This window comes from Phoxinus phoxinus, assembly GCF_949152265.1.
Source record: "Phoxinus phoxinus genome assembly, chromosome: 12".
In the NCBI taxonomy this organism is placed as follows: Eukaryota; Metazoa; Chordata; class Actinopteri; order Cypriniformes; family Leuciscidae; genus Phoxinus; species Phoxinus phoxinus.
Genome location: NC_136887.1, coordinates 9,883,408 through 9,898,308, shown reverse-complemented (window position 1 = coordinate 9,898,308; position 14,901 = coordinate 9,883,408). Strand labels below are relative to the sequence as shown.

Below are 14,901 nucleotides of genomic sequence, written 5' to 3'. Positions count from 1 at the left end.
TTCGGATCGTTTGTTTAAAAGAAACGGTACACTGATTCGTTTGATGACTCAGAATAGTAATTTTACGTGTTGTGTTGCAGTACAAGTTTTAACAACATACAGCTGTTAATCACCTTTTTTCCAATTCTTGTTTTACAGAATTCAGCGTCTTATGAATACTCGCCGTCCTCACTGTCGAGTGATTCACAGTCAGATGCTCCGCGAATCGGTTCAACCAAATCACTAAAAAAGCTGTTCAAAAGATGATTCATTTGTGAATCGGACACCAATACTGTATACTGCATTCCTATTAGGAGTAATATGGTAGTGTGCCGATCTGAAAAGCCCTGTAACCGCATGTGTGTGATACGACTGAACTCTCCATCTATCTGCTGCTTCCTGAATTACGCGTGAGGCGCTTCCAAACGATTGAATTCACACTAAAGCAGAGAAAGGGGCAGTTATCCTCCAGGTGCTGGTTAAAAAAAAATCTGCTAGGATGGAAGTTCTAAGTGGATGTCAAAAACTAACAAGTCGAGCCGATGATATATGAGGATCAGCAGAAATAACTTTGGCGACTTTGACAAACTGCATCGTTATATTGACTGACACTGTCTCGCTATTCACGGTTCACCTCAGTTTATCTCGTTTAATTTCATCTGCGGGTTCTGCCCGTGATAAACCACATCTTCACGAAGTACATCTGATATAAACTTGTGGAAATACATCGCAAAGATTCGTTTATCTGACGTGCGAGGGAGAAAACACTTCAGCACCATCCGGTAAGTGGACAATATGAAAAACATGAGATTGACTGTCTATATTGTAGGCTATCTCTAGTGTGGCGGATAATACGTCATTATTATTTTTTGTTAACCTCAAGATTTTTTATTTTCCACTACTTTACCCTCACTGATAGCGATCTGTTATGTTAAATGCATAGCAATATAAATGTCTGGAGATTTACTATATGGGATACTTAAAACTGGCAAGGGACGGTTGGCCCTTATTAAAGTCACCATGGTAACCACCAAAAATATGGTCCTTGTACGGATTTATTTGCACTGTAAAAAAGTGGAAATGTGCATTGCTGCTTGATCTAACCTACTAGCTTTAACCTAGTGTAGTCAGATTTATTCTGTAAAAATATGTTGATACTATGTTTCCATATATATTACTTTGTTCTAGTGGTGACTTAATTATTATAAATAAATAAATCAAACATTGCAGAATGCTTCTGAAAGCTACTTACAATGATTGAAAGAGCTGTAATAATATTATATTATGATTTTACCAGGAACAACAGGGCCTGCATGTGTCTTATACATTTTACCATATTAACCATGGCAGAAATGATAAGGTTCAATATAACTTGGATGGTTTTATATGTTGATCAAATTGTATGAGATAAGACATACATACGATTAGTGCCATTAACTGGGATATAGCCTAAACATATGGTGATATTCCAGTGCAACAAGTGTTCTTCTGCACCACAGTCAATCTTTGATTATTTCTTTCTTTCTTTATATATTTATTAAAACATTCATATAGCCTTTTTACCCATGAAACGTTTCTCTGTGGTAAAGGCTGATATAGAGAATGAGTGGTTAAAGGTAATGGATGAAGCTTTATAGATAAAGATTTAGAAAGATTTTACAATTTTAGGTTTCTTTAATGCTGATAAACTTAAATCTTGCAGAGTACTGGATATTGTACTGTGCTACCTCCACAAACTCAAGGCTTGATTCATAACAAAGTAATGCAACTCCATCAATGAGCTTTTTCCACTGTTTCTCCCTGCTTTTTAATTACCACTGATGGAATATTGTAGCCTACATGAAGACTGACGTGAAAGTAGAACTAATGGTTTGCTCTCTAATGTACAGCAGCAGCAGTGCTTGATAATTTCAGGTGCAAATGTATAATGGATTAGGAAAGTGAAGTTATTGTATCCTGTGGCTGTTTTAATTTCTCTTTAATTGCAGTCTTGTTCACTGACACTAAATAGTTTGAGGTTAAGCTTTTTTCTAAAGGCTGATCTTTACTAATAATTTGCATATTTTCTATTACACTCATTAAGAAATAGATTATGTTTGTTAGAGGAAAGCTGCAGATAAATATAGTATATATTCCAAATATAGTTTGCAGTCAACATAGATATTCAAAACAGTGAATACTCTATTTCAGTATTCTAAATGAAATTAACATCCTGTGTTAAAATGTTTGGTAATTCATCAGATGTGGTATTGTTACAATACTTGCTGTACTACTGCCCCTATAATTAATGTCAAAGTAACAGATGTATTTCACCATCAACATTATTTCAATTGACAATTCGGCACAGTGCACATGCACTTATTTAAAGCAAACCTCAAAATGAAAATGTATTCATAATTTACTCATCCTTATGTTTTCTTTTTCCATGAAAAACTAAAGTATATCGATCATATCAGAATGTCTGAGCATCTGTATTTTTTTCTCTTAAAAAAGTCAATTTAAAAATAATGCTTACATTTTGGTCTGTTCCCCACACAAATCTCATAGGAGTAAGAACATAATATGATGGGTAGGGTATGACTTGAGGGTTAGTAAATACTGTCAAAATGTACATTTTTGGGTGAACTGGTCTTCTATGAAAAAAAGACGCTTTGTAGACGCACATTGAGTTTCATTGGCATGTTGGCAAAGAGTGAGTGAATGAATGAATGGACGCAAATCCACTTTCAAATCCACGTATTGCCCAAGACTGTCGAAAGAGTGAGGGTGAGTAAAATTAACCCTCTCAATTTCCAGTAGAGCATCTTCACGCGTTTTGCATGCAAGAGTGCCATGAATCTCTGGCTAAATGAAAACAGATGACAGTGCCAATCCCCACGTGGGTGCTGCTGTGCCTCTGCCACTACCATTTATCACCGTCAACTCCCTTGGCCTCTTAGAGAAAAAAGTGCACTCATGTTTGCCATGGAAGAAATTCTAATCTGCTGTCTTCAATGGAGCTCTTTGTAGCTTTGTAGCTAGGATGAAATAGCAAGTGGAAATGCGTTTCCACAAGCTGCATTTTATTATTGTATAAATTGGTGACAATAATTCACATGCATTCCTTGACATGATATTTTAAATGAAGGTGTCATGAAGAAGACACTTTTTAGCTACTGAAGGAGGCTTATACTAGAGCCATGGAACTCATTGTGGATTGTAGAAAGAGTTTTTTTTTTGTAAAAAAAAAAAAAAAAAGTGCTGGCATAATTTACACATGCTCTTTCTGTATGAACACTTCACTCCACTGAAAATAATAGCTATAAAATAATATCCCCAAGTTGAAGAGATTTATGTGAAAGAATTTTGCAAGCAGACATTTATAATTAAATTTCACAAGTGCAAATCCAGTCTTGATGGATGGTCATCTGACTAGTGTATGACCATAATCAAATAGACTGAAAAAGACAAGGCTACTTAGCATTTAAATGGCCTGTGCAGTGTTAGAAGCCAGCGAGAGGCATATAAATATGTAGAACGAGGTCTCTTTAATTTGAGACTGTGAACAGAGAAAGAAGATCAGAGTTTGACAAATAAAGTAGGTCCTATTGGTGTTAAATAATTACAAAATATTCTTGGAAAGTAGAAATGATCATCCTATTAAAGGATAATTCCGGTATTTAACACCTTGAGTCTATATTGTAGTTTGTTTTGGATGAACAAGAGTGGTGGACAACATTTTTTTGACAATGGTTCCTCTCTCGAGTTTTTGACTATAAAAGAATTGGCCATGGACCCATTTAACATTGGAGTCAATGTGCATGTCCGAAAATGTCATTAAAACAACCTTTAACATTAGTTTTCAAAACTGTGCAACTCACCGAGTGATTAATGATGTTAGTTGATGTTACAGAAACAAAAAGTGTTGCGAAATACAGTTTCTGTCGTGTTTTATTCGTCATTTTGTAAAATCCCATTGAATTCTGTTGAAGGACTGAGTGCTCGTTAATATATAAATGCGCTAACGGAAACGGAAAGGGGGCTGTTTACATTTGGTCGATGTAGTCTTTTTGCTCGCTTCCGTTTCTCATAAGGCTAGCGAGCAGAGCTCTTTACCGCAGTTTTTGACCGCACAAATGCTAACCATATTGAAAGACGTGACCACTGACCAGTGCAATATGAAGTTGAACTCGACTGTGACCGTGAGTGTCCCGCGAGACATAAACATCGGTTATCGCCATCAAGTGGTCGGGAGTGTGCTAACGCTTCAGATTCAAATATTGAGCGGAAGTAACACGGTTCTGTAAAAATAGTTCCACTATAGCAAAATAAACGGATTGGAATCATATATTGCGACGATATATTGTTTATAATCATCAACGAACACCACTAACCACTCGGTGAGTTTAACAGTTTTGTAAACGAACATTATTGGCTGTTTTAATGACATTTTCGGACATGCACATTGACTCCAATGTTAAATGGGTCCATGGCCAATTCTTTTATAGTCAAAAACTCGAGAGAGGAACCATTGTCAAAAAAATGTTGTCCACCACTCTTGTTCATCCAAAACAAACTACAATATAGACTCAAGGTGTTAAATACCGGAATTATCCTTTAAGTTGGGGGACATAGCCCTATAATATTTTTGTATGTTTATGCTAAAATAGTAAAATAAGTTTTCTAAACTTTACTGCTTGCTAAAATAAAAACATTTAAAAATGTAAATAATTTCAAATATTTTAATGTTGCTTACAAATATTATACTGTTCAGCAATCAATAACTTAATACAGTAAACATATTTTGTGCAGATTGTTTTACTATTAACTGTTATTCTACTATTATTATCAGGGCCGTTAACAGATATTTTAGAGGGCAGGTGCTCAAGTGAGAAAAAAGGGCACCCCTCTCATAATCTATAAATCTATAAAGTAAATTACAGGAATGTCTTTCTGTCTGTCTGTGTGTCTGTTATTTGCATATCTCTCGAACCATTAGTCCGATGGATATCAAACTTGACAGGTGTCTTGCTACGGGCAAGACAAGTACAGTGCCAAGTTTGACGTTGTTTGGATTCGAAATGCAAAATATATTGTTAAATATATCGCGAAAAACTAGTTATTTCATATGCAAACATGTCAGCCAATCACAGCAGAGGGTGTTTACACTGAAGTCTCACAGCAGACACGCCCCTTTAAAGTAACACGAGGTAACTTTTGCTCTCGGGGTCCCCCTAGAGTTGGGAAACAGTATTGTCCTCTACTACTGTCGTAAACTGTCATCCTACATGCACGTGCATTTGTTGACAACCATGATAGCCCCTCATACTGTCTATGGATAGCCCTGAACACTGTAGGAGGAGTTCACATGCAGGTGTTCTGCTTGCGTCGCGTGTGAAATGTCTTCATCCAGGTACAGTGGCATATATTTCAGCATGTCATGATATGAATATAATTTCATGGGTTTTATTTTTTTTCAAACGACAAATGATCGCGATGCTCACGTTTACAAGCCAGCGTCATTATAGTAGCCTGGTCTATTGGTTACCGTTTTACTGAATCTATATGATACTTCAATGCAATGTTTGAGTGGTAGATATAATAACCATATATCGTCAATATTATAATATCAAGCTACCATAGATGAATCTGCAAATTTTACAAATCGATTTGCATTAGCTATAGCTTGAGGCAAGACAAATAATGTACATCTTATATATTTACTTGCAAGAATGTAACCCCTACCAAACTTGTACACACCCTTTAGACATAGGCTTTCATTTGATATTTGAAAGTCCGCATCGGTCGGGCATAGGGTTGCCACCTTTGATTTGTGAAAAACCGGGACACTCAGATAATTATTATTTTTTGGGGTCTGAGTCTGAGTTGTAGGTTGTAAATAGTATTTTCTTTGACACTGGTGGCTCATCCGATTTTGTTGTGTTATCCTCCTCGTCCGTCTCTCCCCCCATTTCACACAATAGATGTAAATAGACAGTTTTAAAAAGCTAGCTAGCAAGTAAACTCACACTGTATCATCTTGGATGTGTGTTGATGCGCGCGCACGACCGACCGACAGCACATGCAGTTGCTAGGCGATAAGTTGAGCTTCCAATCAAATAAAAGTAAACGCCTGTCATTGGCTAATCCACTGTTTTACCCGTTTTTACCATGGTTTTTACCCGTTTACGGACACAGGATTGGATGTACTGTACACAACTATGAAGAAAACACAGTAACAGTAGACGGAAACGGTTTAATTTTCTAACCAGGAAATTCTACTTTAGAAGTACATTTTCACAAAAAAACGGGACAATTCGTGTCCCGGGAAAGAATATTAATTTTTCTTAATATTTTTCCTAACCCTAACCCTAATTTGAAACCAGGAAATTCTACTTTAGAAGTAGCTGCTACATTTTCACAAAAAACGGGACAATTCGTGTCCCGGGAAATAAACTGTCGCTCAAAAAAGAGAACAATCTCTGGAAAACCGGGACGGCTGGCATCGGGCACCCCTCCTCCCTCCTCCTCCTTCAGCTCACGCCAGCGAGAAACAATGTATATCCTCGTTCTGCCTTTAATGCGATCACTTTCTCGTTTCCTCTTTTTGCTTTCCTCCGACAAAACCTTTGCTTTCTTGCTTTTCTGTGCTGCTTCGTCCACGACTATAACATTTGGAAAACAAACACTAGTTTGGCTCGCACGTCCGATTTTAAGGAAGTGGGGGTGGTGGTGGAAGTGACGTATATGCTGTAAAGCAGTCGAATTTTGTAGTTCTCTTTGTTCGCCGGTTACTACCCGAAACCCGAAGTTTAAAAGTACGATTAAAAACGCTACAGACCCCGTCAGGCTATGGCAGACGTGTCATTCAACATATTGTAAGTCGATGTACCATCACAAGAGACTTGGAAATATATTATTAAGGTTGAAAAGTTACCTAGAGCTGCTTTAAACAGAGCGTTCAAATCAGAGGCTAAAATCAGGCTTGGAAAAATGCCTTTTATTTCTAAAGTATGACAATATTAGATGTAAAAATCATACTAACATTATAAGGGCAACCAGGGCAACATTATAAAATAATAAAACAATCCAGTTCATGACCCCTTTAATTGAGAATTGATACCATGGGACAAATTTAAATGAAAACTAAAAAAAATAAACGTACTTAATAAGAAAAGGGCACTTATCTAGTCAGAGACCAAAAGAGCAGGGGCTCGGAGCCTCTCTGTGCAGGTGCTTGATTATTATTATTGTCCTAATAATGCAAAATAATGTCCTAATCAGAGAGACACAATAAAGCAACAAGTGATACAATATATATCTTCTTTGTTAAAAAGAGTGTTTTTTTCTTAACAAATGTATTGAATTAATTTGAATTCAGGTCCATTCCCACTACTCTGACCAATTCAGGTTGATTTACAGAAAGTTTATGAACATGAGAGACGGCCATTATGTCATTCCCATGGTAAATAGCCGATCTCGCAATCTTAGTGTGATGGGGACGCTTCCTCCTCTCACATGGCTTTTCATCTGGATTTTACCGTTACTCCCTCACATGGAGTAGGAGCTCAAGAGAACAAGACAAGTTGAAAGGAGGGGAATGAGACAATGCTTATTTCGATTGGTGTTGGATAGTGTCACTTTAATTTAGGTATTTGTGACAATAATATTAAATGTGACAAATGTCTAATTTTTATTTCTCATTACATTTTTTTTTTTTTTTTGAGGAGGCACTTTCCTCTGAGAAAATATCCCTCCCTGATCCATATGTGCAAATGTATTATATATAAGCATGATATAAGCCCGAGACACATGCTTGCTCCATATGGGATAGTCAGTTGTATGCATTTCCCATACACTTCCATTGTAAGTGCATAACTGTCAATGCTTTTTTATTGTTTATTTACCTTATATTTAACTTTAGAGCTGTATCTTTAGAGCTGTACAGTCTGAAGAGTGCATATCCATTGAAATAATTGTATTGCTTGTTTCTGCTGCTTCCAGTGGTGTGCGTGTTTTAAAATGAGAAGGCAAAGTCCTCACATTTTTTTTTTATTTTACACATATATATCAAATGCAAATATGTGTCCCTGTTACACTTAATTTTCCTGGTTAAATAAACATGACATAAAAAAAGAGAGACCAAATACAATAAAATTTTGTATTTGTACACTAACTATGTAGGTAATGTCTTATTTATCAAAAACAAGTATAAATTTAATCAAGTTAGTGTTTTTGCACATTTTTATATCTATTCCAAATTAATATCTAAAGGCAGTAACAATTTTAACAATATATTTTATTTGTGAACTAATGTTCAGCTTTTTAATAGTCAAATCATTTTTAGCAGTCATCAAGCTTGTACACTCTGGTCTCAGACACAAAAATGTATCTTTAATTTCCCCAAGCTGATTGCGGACTAAATACCCCCACAGTCATCATGTTTTCAGGCCATTTAAAGTTTGATTTTGACGTGACAAAGCGGTGATATGTAAATGGCTCAGTTGTTACTTACTTTTTAATTAGTCTTCCCATTCATTTCATCTTTGTCTTCATTCAGGCCAATTCGAGAATACGCATGTAAACAAGAGGCGGGATTTATCGTGCGAACCAATCATCACAATACACGGAATACGAGAAAAAATTTCTTGTTCTGCCTTTAAATGTCCATCCATCCATCCATTTTCTTCCGCTTATCCGGGGCCGGGTCGCGGGGGCAGCAGTCTAAGCAGAGATGCCCAGACTTCCCTCTCCCTAGACACTTCCTCCAGCTCTTCTGGGGGGACACCGAGGCGTTCCCAGGCCAGCCGGGAGACATAGTCCATCCAGCGTGTCCTAGGTCTTCCCCGGGGTCTCCTCCCGGTGGGACGCGCCTGGAACACCTTCCCAGGAAGGCGTCCAGGAGGCATCCGGAACAGATGCCCGAGCCACCTCAGCTGACCCCTCTCGATGTGGAGGAGCAGCGGATCTACTCTGAGCTCCTCCCGAGTGGCCGAGCTCCTCACCCTATCTCTAAGGGATCGCCCAGCCACTCTGCGGAGAAAGCTCATTTCGGCCGCCTGTATCCGGGATCTTGTTCTTTCGGTCATGACCCAAAGCTCATGACCATAGGTGAGAGTAGGAACGTAGATTGACCGGTAAATCGAGAGCTTCGCCTTGCGACTCAGCTCTTTCTTCACCACAGACCGGTACATCGACCGCATTACTGCAGCAGCTGCACCGATCCGTCTGTCATTCTCCCGTTCCATCCTTCCCTCACTCGTGAACAAGACCCCAAGATACTTAAACTCCTCCACTTGAGGAAGGAACTCTCCACCAACCTGAAGTGGGCAGGCCACCCTTTTCCGACTGAGGACCATGGCCTCGGATTTGGAGGTGCTGATTCTCATCCCAGCCGCTTCACACTCGGCTGCAAACCGTCCCAGTGCATGCTGAAGGTCCTGGTTTGAAGGGGCCAGCATGACAACATCATCTGCAAAGAGCAGAGACGAAATCGTGTGGTCCCCAAACCCGACACCCTCCGGCCCCTGGCTGCGCCTAGAAATTCTGTCCATAAAAATTATGAACAGAACCGGCGACAAAGGGCAGCCCTGCCGGAGTCCAACATGCACCGGGAACAAGTCTGACTTACTGCCGGCAATGCGAACCAAGCTCCTGCTCCTGTCGTATAGGGACCGGACAGCCCTTAGTAAAGGACCCCGGACCCCATACTCCCGGAGCACCCTCCACAGGACACCACGAGGGACACAGTCGAATGCCTTCTCCAAATCCACAAAGCACATGTGGATTGGTTGGGCAAACTCCCATGAACCCTCCAGCACCCTGTAGAGGGTATAGAGCTGGTCCAGTGTTCCACGACCGGGACGAAAACTGCACTGTTCCTCCTGAATCCGAGGTTCTACTATCGGCCGTATTCTCCTCTCCAGTACCCTGGCATAGACTTTTCCGGGGAGGCTGAGAAGTGTGATCCCCCTGTAGTTGGAACACACCCTCCGGTCCCCCTTCTTAAAAAGAGGGACCACCACCCCGGTCTGCCATCCCAGAGGTACTGTCCCCGACCGCCACGCGATGCTGCAGAGACAGACGTGTCAGCCAAGACAGCCCCGCAACATCCAGAGACTTGAGGTACTCAGGGCGGATCTCATCCACCCCCGGTGCCTTGCCACCGAGGAGTTTCTTGACTACCTCGGTGACTTCAGCTTGGGTGATGGACGAATCCACCTCTGGGCCCTCAACCTCTGCTTCCTCAATAGAAGACGTGACGGCGGGATTGAGGAGATCCTCGAAGTATTCCTTCCACCGTCCGACGACATCCCCAGTCGAGGTCAACAGCTGCCCACCTCCACTGTAAACAGCGTTGGTGGGGCACTGCTTCCCTCTCCTGAGGCGCCGGACAGTTTGCCAGAATCTCTTCGAGGCCAGCCGGTAGTCTTTCTCCATGGCCTCACCGAACTCCTCCTAGGCCCGAGTTTTTGCCTCCACAACCAGCCGGGCTGCACTCCGCTTGGCATGCCGGTACCTCAGGAGTCCCACAAGCCAACCAGGCCCGATAGGACTCCTTCTTCAGCTTGATGGCATCCCTTACTACCGGTGTCCACCACCGGGTTCGGGGATTGCCGCCTCGACAGGCACCGGAGACCTTATGGCCTTTAAATGTCAGAATTGGAATGCAAAAAAAGATGGTCTTCATTTTATAGAATAGCCTACCCTCAAAGATACCCTTTGAAGCTAAACGCAGATGTTTATGGTTGCAAGCCATTAAACGGACAACCCTGAATTTGATGTAAACAATAGGTCTATATAATATTCACATATGCAGTTCATAGGGGACATAATGTATTAGCCCTACAGTTACAGCATTACATAATATTTAGACCTATAACATCTTGGTTGTGCCGATAGACTATGGCTGATGTCTTTGAAGATAGCAAGATGATAATTGGCTCATTTTACCATTTAATATATTACATTATTATTATTATTAATATTGTTATTATTATTATCATCCGTCTTGTATAAAACTACAATTAATTTGCCTTCCCTAATTTCATAATGACATCACATAACCACACTTGCAACACCAATACTTACGTACGAGGATTGAGGAGCTCAATGAAAATATTTTTAAAACAAACTACGAATCTTCATCCCACATCAAAATTGAATTGCAAGATGATCTTATTGTCAAGAGTGCTCATTATAAAGGAGACGCATCATTCTTATACAGTTATCATCTAAGCCAAAGTGAAAATGGCATTGTTCGTCAGCATTTTGTTTTGTTTCCATAGCACATTAACAAAACATGTTAATAACACTAATACCTAGGGCTGGGAATGTTTTAGAATCTCACGATTCGGTTGAATTATTATTTTTCAATCTCATGTTATTGTTTTACTCCAGTTTTATTATCAAAATATTTTATATCTAACTATTGCTTTAATTACCATTTGCTGTTTTTGTTTTTTTGCGAACTTTGAAAAGATTCGCTTCACGTTTGTATGGAAACCCAACTACAAACGTGCAAGCTTGTTGATTGCATCCCTTTTTCACAGACATCAGTTGAAAGTTTGTAGTTCGGTCGGATATGTCAATGGCAAAGAAAGTAAAACGAGGCATGCATTATTAATGTTAACTGATGGTGTGTGAGAGAGAGAGCGCACTTCTGTTGCATGCTCTTGATTGCTGATCGTTCACTCAGCACACGTGTCATTTGGATTAAAACTAAATCGTATGGAAGTTAAACATGAACTGTTTCGTGATTTATGTATAATGAGTGGTTCCCTATATTATTACTATCAGGTTCTGCAAGAGAGAGAGCGGACCCATATGTATAATGAGCAGTGATGTTTTATTGACAAGACTGTAGACAGGGCACAACAAAGAGAGTGAGGCGTGAAACAGTTCAAACAGTAGGGCAGGGCAGACAACACGATGACAGGCAGGGAGGATGACCACTGAGACCAGTGGTCCACGGTGCCATGGTCCACGGAGTGACCACGAGCTTGAGGACTGTAGAGGAAGAGGCAGCACCAGGTGGGACGATGGTGAGGAAGACCGATGTAGCACCAGCAGGGATGGAAATTAAAAATTTTGTCCACCGGCCACTGTGGCTGGTGGATTTCAAAATCTACCAGCCACTCAATGTTTTTACCAGCCACTTTTTTGTTTTTAAATCGACAATGTGTAACTGCATGTGAAAATTGATACTAGAAGATCTACAATACTTAAGCAGTTTATTTAATCACAAGTTTCAATGAAACACTGACACTTTTTCTTTCTATCTTATACATACACAAACCAATATAGATTTCATTAAATGAGTAGGGCAGATTAAACAAAAAACTAACATTCCTCCACCCATCCTCCCCACTCCCAGTACAATTTACTCCTGCTCATCAGAATCAGATTCGGAAGTTTCAGAGGTGCTTTCCTGAGCGTTCTTCTTCCCCTCCATAAACTCTGGCCTTCGAGGCCGGATGCTAGCCTGATGCCAGAGCTGGATAGCAGGGGTGGGGTCATAATTCTCAATAGAGGGACTGGATAGCTGGACAGTCAGTAGGTCACAGAGGCTTCTTGATATAAGACGGGACCTCCAGTCACTTTTCACTAACTTCATTTGATTGAAGCCTTTTTCACAGTCTGCAGTAGAGGCTGGTACGGTGAGAATGAGGTCAACCAGGCTGAGGATGTCGGGGCACTGCGCTTGCAAAGATCTGTTGATTTCTGGCCAGGTCTTGCTGTGGAGACTCTCTCCCGTCTCATACAGTCTGGTCTTAAGTATGGTCCACTGATCTGGGATGAGCTCAACAGCGACCCCCGAGGATGTCAGGATGCTCTGGAAGTGTGTAGTTAATTCCTCCACTTCTGATTCACCAAATTCTGAAAAAGGATGGACATAATGAAACAACATTGAGTTATATGCTTTCATGAATTTGTAGATGAAAATGTTTGATTAGGGCTGCACAATATTGAGGAAAAGTGCGATATTATGCGATAACTCATTAAATAATGTGATATTTGATATGCAATACGATAATGCTTAATGTATACAATAAACTTAAATTATCTTTAAAAGTATATAACCTACATACGTGTTCCACGTTATTCCTATTGCAGTGTTTTACAGTAGCATAAGTTTTATTTTTACATCAGTGTAAACGGCGGGGTTTAGGTGTTCAGGACAGGTCATCGCACATTAGGGTTATTAAACAACGGAAACTGAATAATCAAATGTAAAAACAAAACACTGCTTTTAGTTTTCACTGTATGAATGAAATATATACTGTTTTTTATTAAAGATACAACATTTATTCAGCCAACAGCAGTGAGTTATTTTCTCTTTGTCTTTAATTCATGACCCCAGTTATTGCAAGCAGTATTTCAATAAATTCGATATATCTTGCAGCCCTATTATGTATGAACCTAAACCACATACCTTTAGAGCGATCTGCGTCAGGCCAACTGTTCAGATTTACTAACTTTGTAGCTTGAAGAATCCCTATAGTCATGTCGGTGAAGCGACTTTGCAGACTCTGGCAGAGTTTGTCGAGCAGCTCAAACTTGGCCTTCATGACACGGTTTAGGACGCTGTCATCATTCTCGTGCTCCTTTATACAGGCTTTCAGCTTGGGCCCAGGTCTGTGGTAGATTTACATTAGTAAGTTTAAGATATTCAACTAAGCTGCAAACACATTAACACAACTTTTCAGTTCTCTGACACTCACCTGGTTTTGTATTTTGTGAGCACTGTTTGGGTGGCTGTCAGGCAGCTGTGTACTTCAGCCACTGTGATAGTTGAGGTTTGAAGAGTCAGAGAGAGGCTGCTGAGGTGAGTCAGACAATCATTGCAAAAAATGAAAAATGATGGATCCTGGCAGGTTTTGAAGTAGTGGCGTGCTTTGCTCTTCTGGACTGCATTCACCCCTTCAGCATCTGGTGACTGAATCTTTATACAAAATCAGTCAAATCAATAAAGAAAAGTCATTAGTCAATTTAAAAATTGTATATAAGTGTAAGTTAGTTCAGTTTATTAAAATACACTGAACAAATTCCTGACAGTAAACAGACCTAACCTTTTAACCTAACATTCAAGTTCTCTACACTGTTATTTAGCCTACCTGGTCTAGGTGCTGGGTAAGTCCCTGGTAACCCCTCAAAAAATGGTCAATGGCCCTGAAAAGGTGAGAAACCCACCTGGTGCCTCCAACCCTAGTTGGTACAAGGGGATTCTGGCCCAGAATCTTGAAGCTGTGCTTTAGGTTTGCCCTGTTGAGAGCACTTTTACAATAGAACGTATGCAGCCCTGACAGCACATCTTCAATCAGTTTTGCCATAGAGCAGCTCTTAATGGCATCCTTAAAAGCTAGTTCCAGGCGGTGTGCCATACAGTGAATACCCAGGACGTGCATGTTATTTCCTCTCAGTCTGCTCACTACTCCTTTACGTGTCCCTGTCATCACCAACGCACCATCAGTTGCACATGCCACCAACTTAGCCTGCCACTCTTCTCCAGTGACCTCCCTCATCATGTTGTCTATTGCCTGAGCGATGTTCTTACCGTCTGCTTTCTCCACATCCTGTATCCCTACAAAGTGGACCTCCACCTTGCCTCGGTTGCACAAGCGTGTGTACAACATTTCCTGTTCCATAACGGCAGTGTCAGTAGACCCGTCAGACATAATGGAGAGGAATTTTGCTGCTGCTATCTTTGACTGAAGGGTCTTCCTCTCAGCTGATGCTATGTGCTTAATAAACACCCTGGCTTGCTTCCGATTCACGTATGTGCTACCTGTGCTAATTCCTTTTTTCTCATCTAATCTATAAAATGAAAATGGAAAAATAAACAATAAAGTACAGTTAGAAGTAAATATCATACCATAACACTATCGTTATTGGCTACTTTATGCATATAAACTATACTAGCTACTGACATTAGTTACATGG

The 14,901-nt window shown here is 40.2% G+C and overlaps 1 protein-coding gene across 1 annotated transcript in view; it reads left to right on the top strand.

The window, feature by feature from the left end:
* Positions 1-295: 295 nt before the first annotated feature.
* il1rapl2 (interleukin 1 receptor accessory protein-like 2) overlaps positions 296-14,901 on the top strand; it is a 445,540-nt gene continuing 430,934 nt past the window's right edge. Inside the window, exon 1 of the mRNA XM_079630760.1 lies at positions 296-761. The gene's annotated coding sequence lies outside the window, so the exon portion shown is untranslated. The remainder of the gene's footprint in view (positions 762-14,901) is intronic.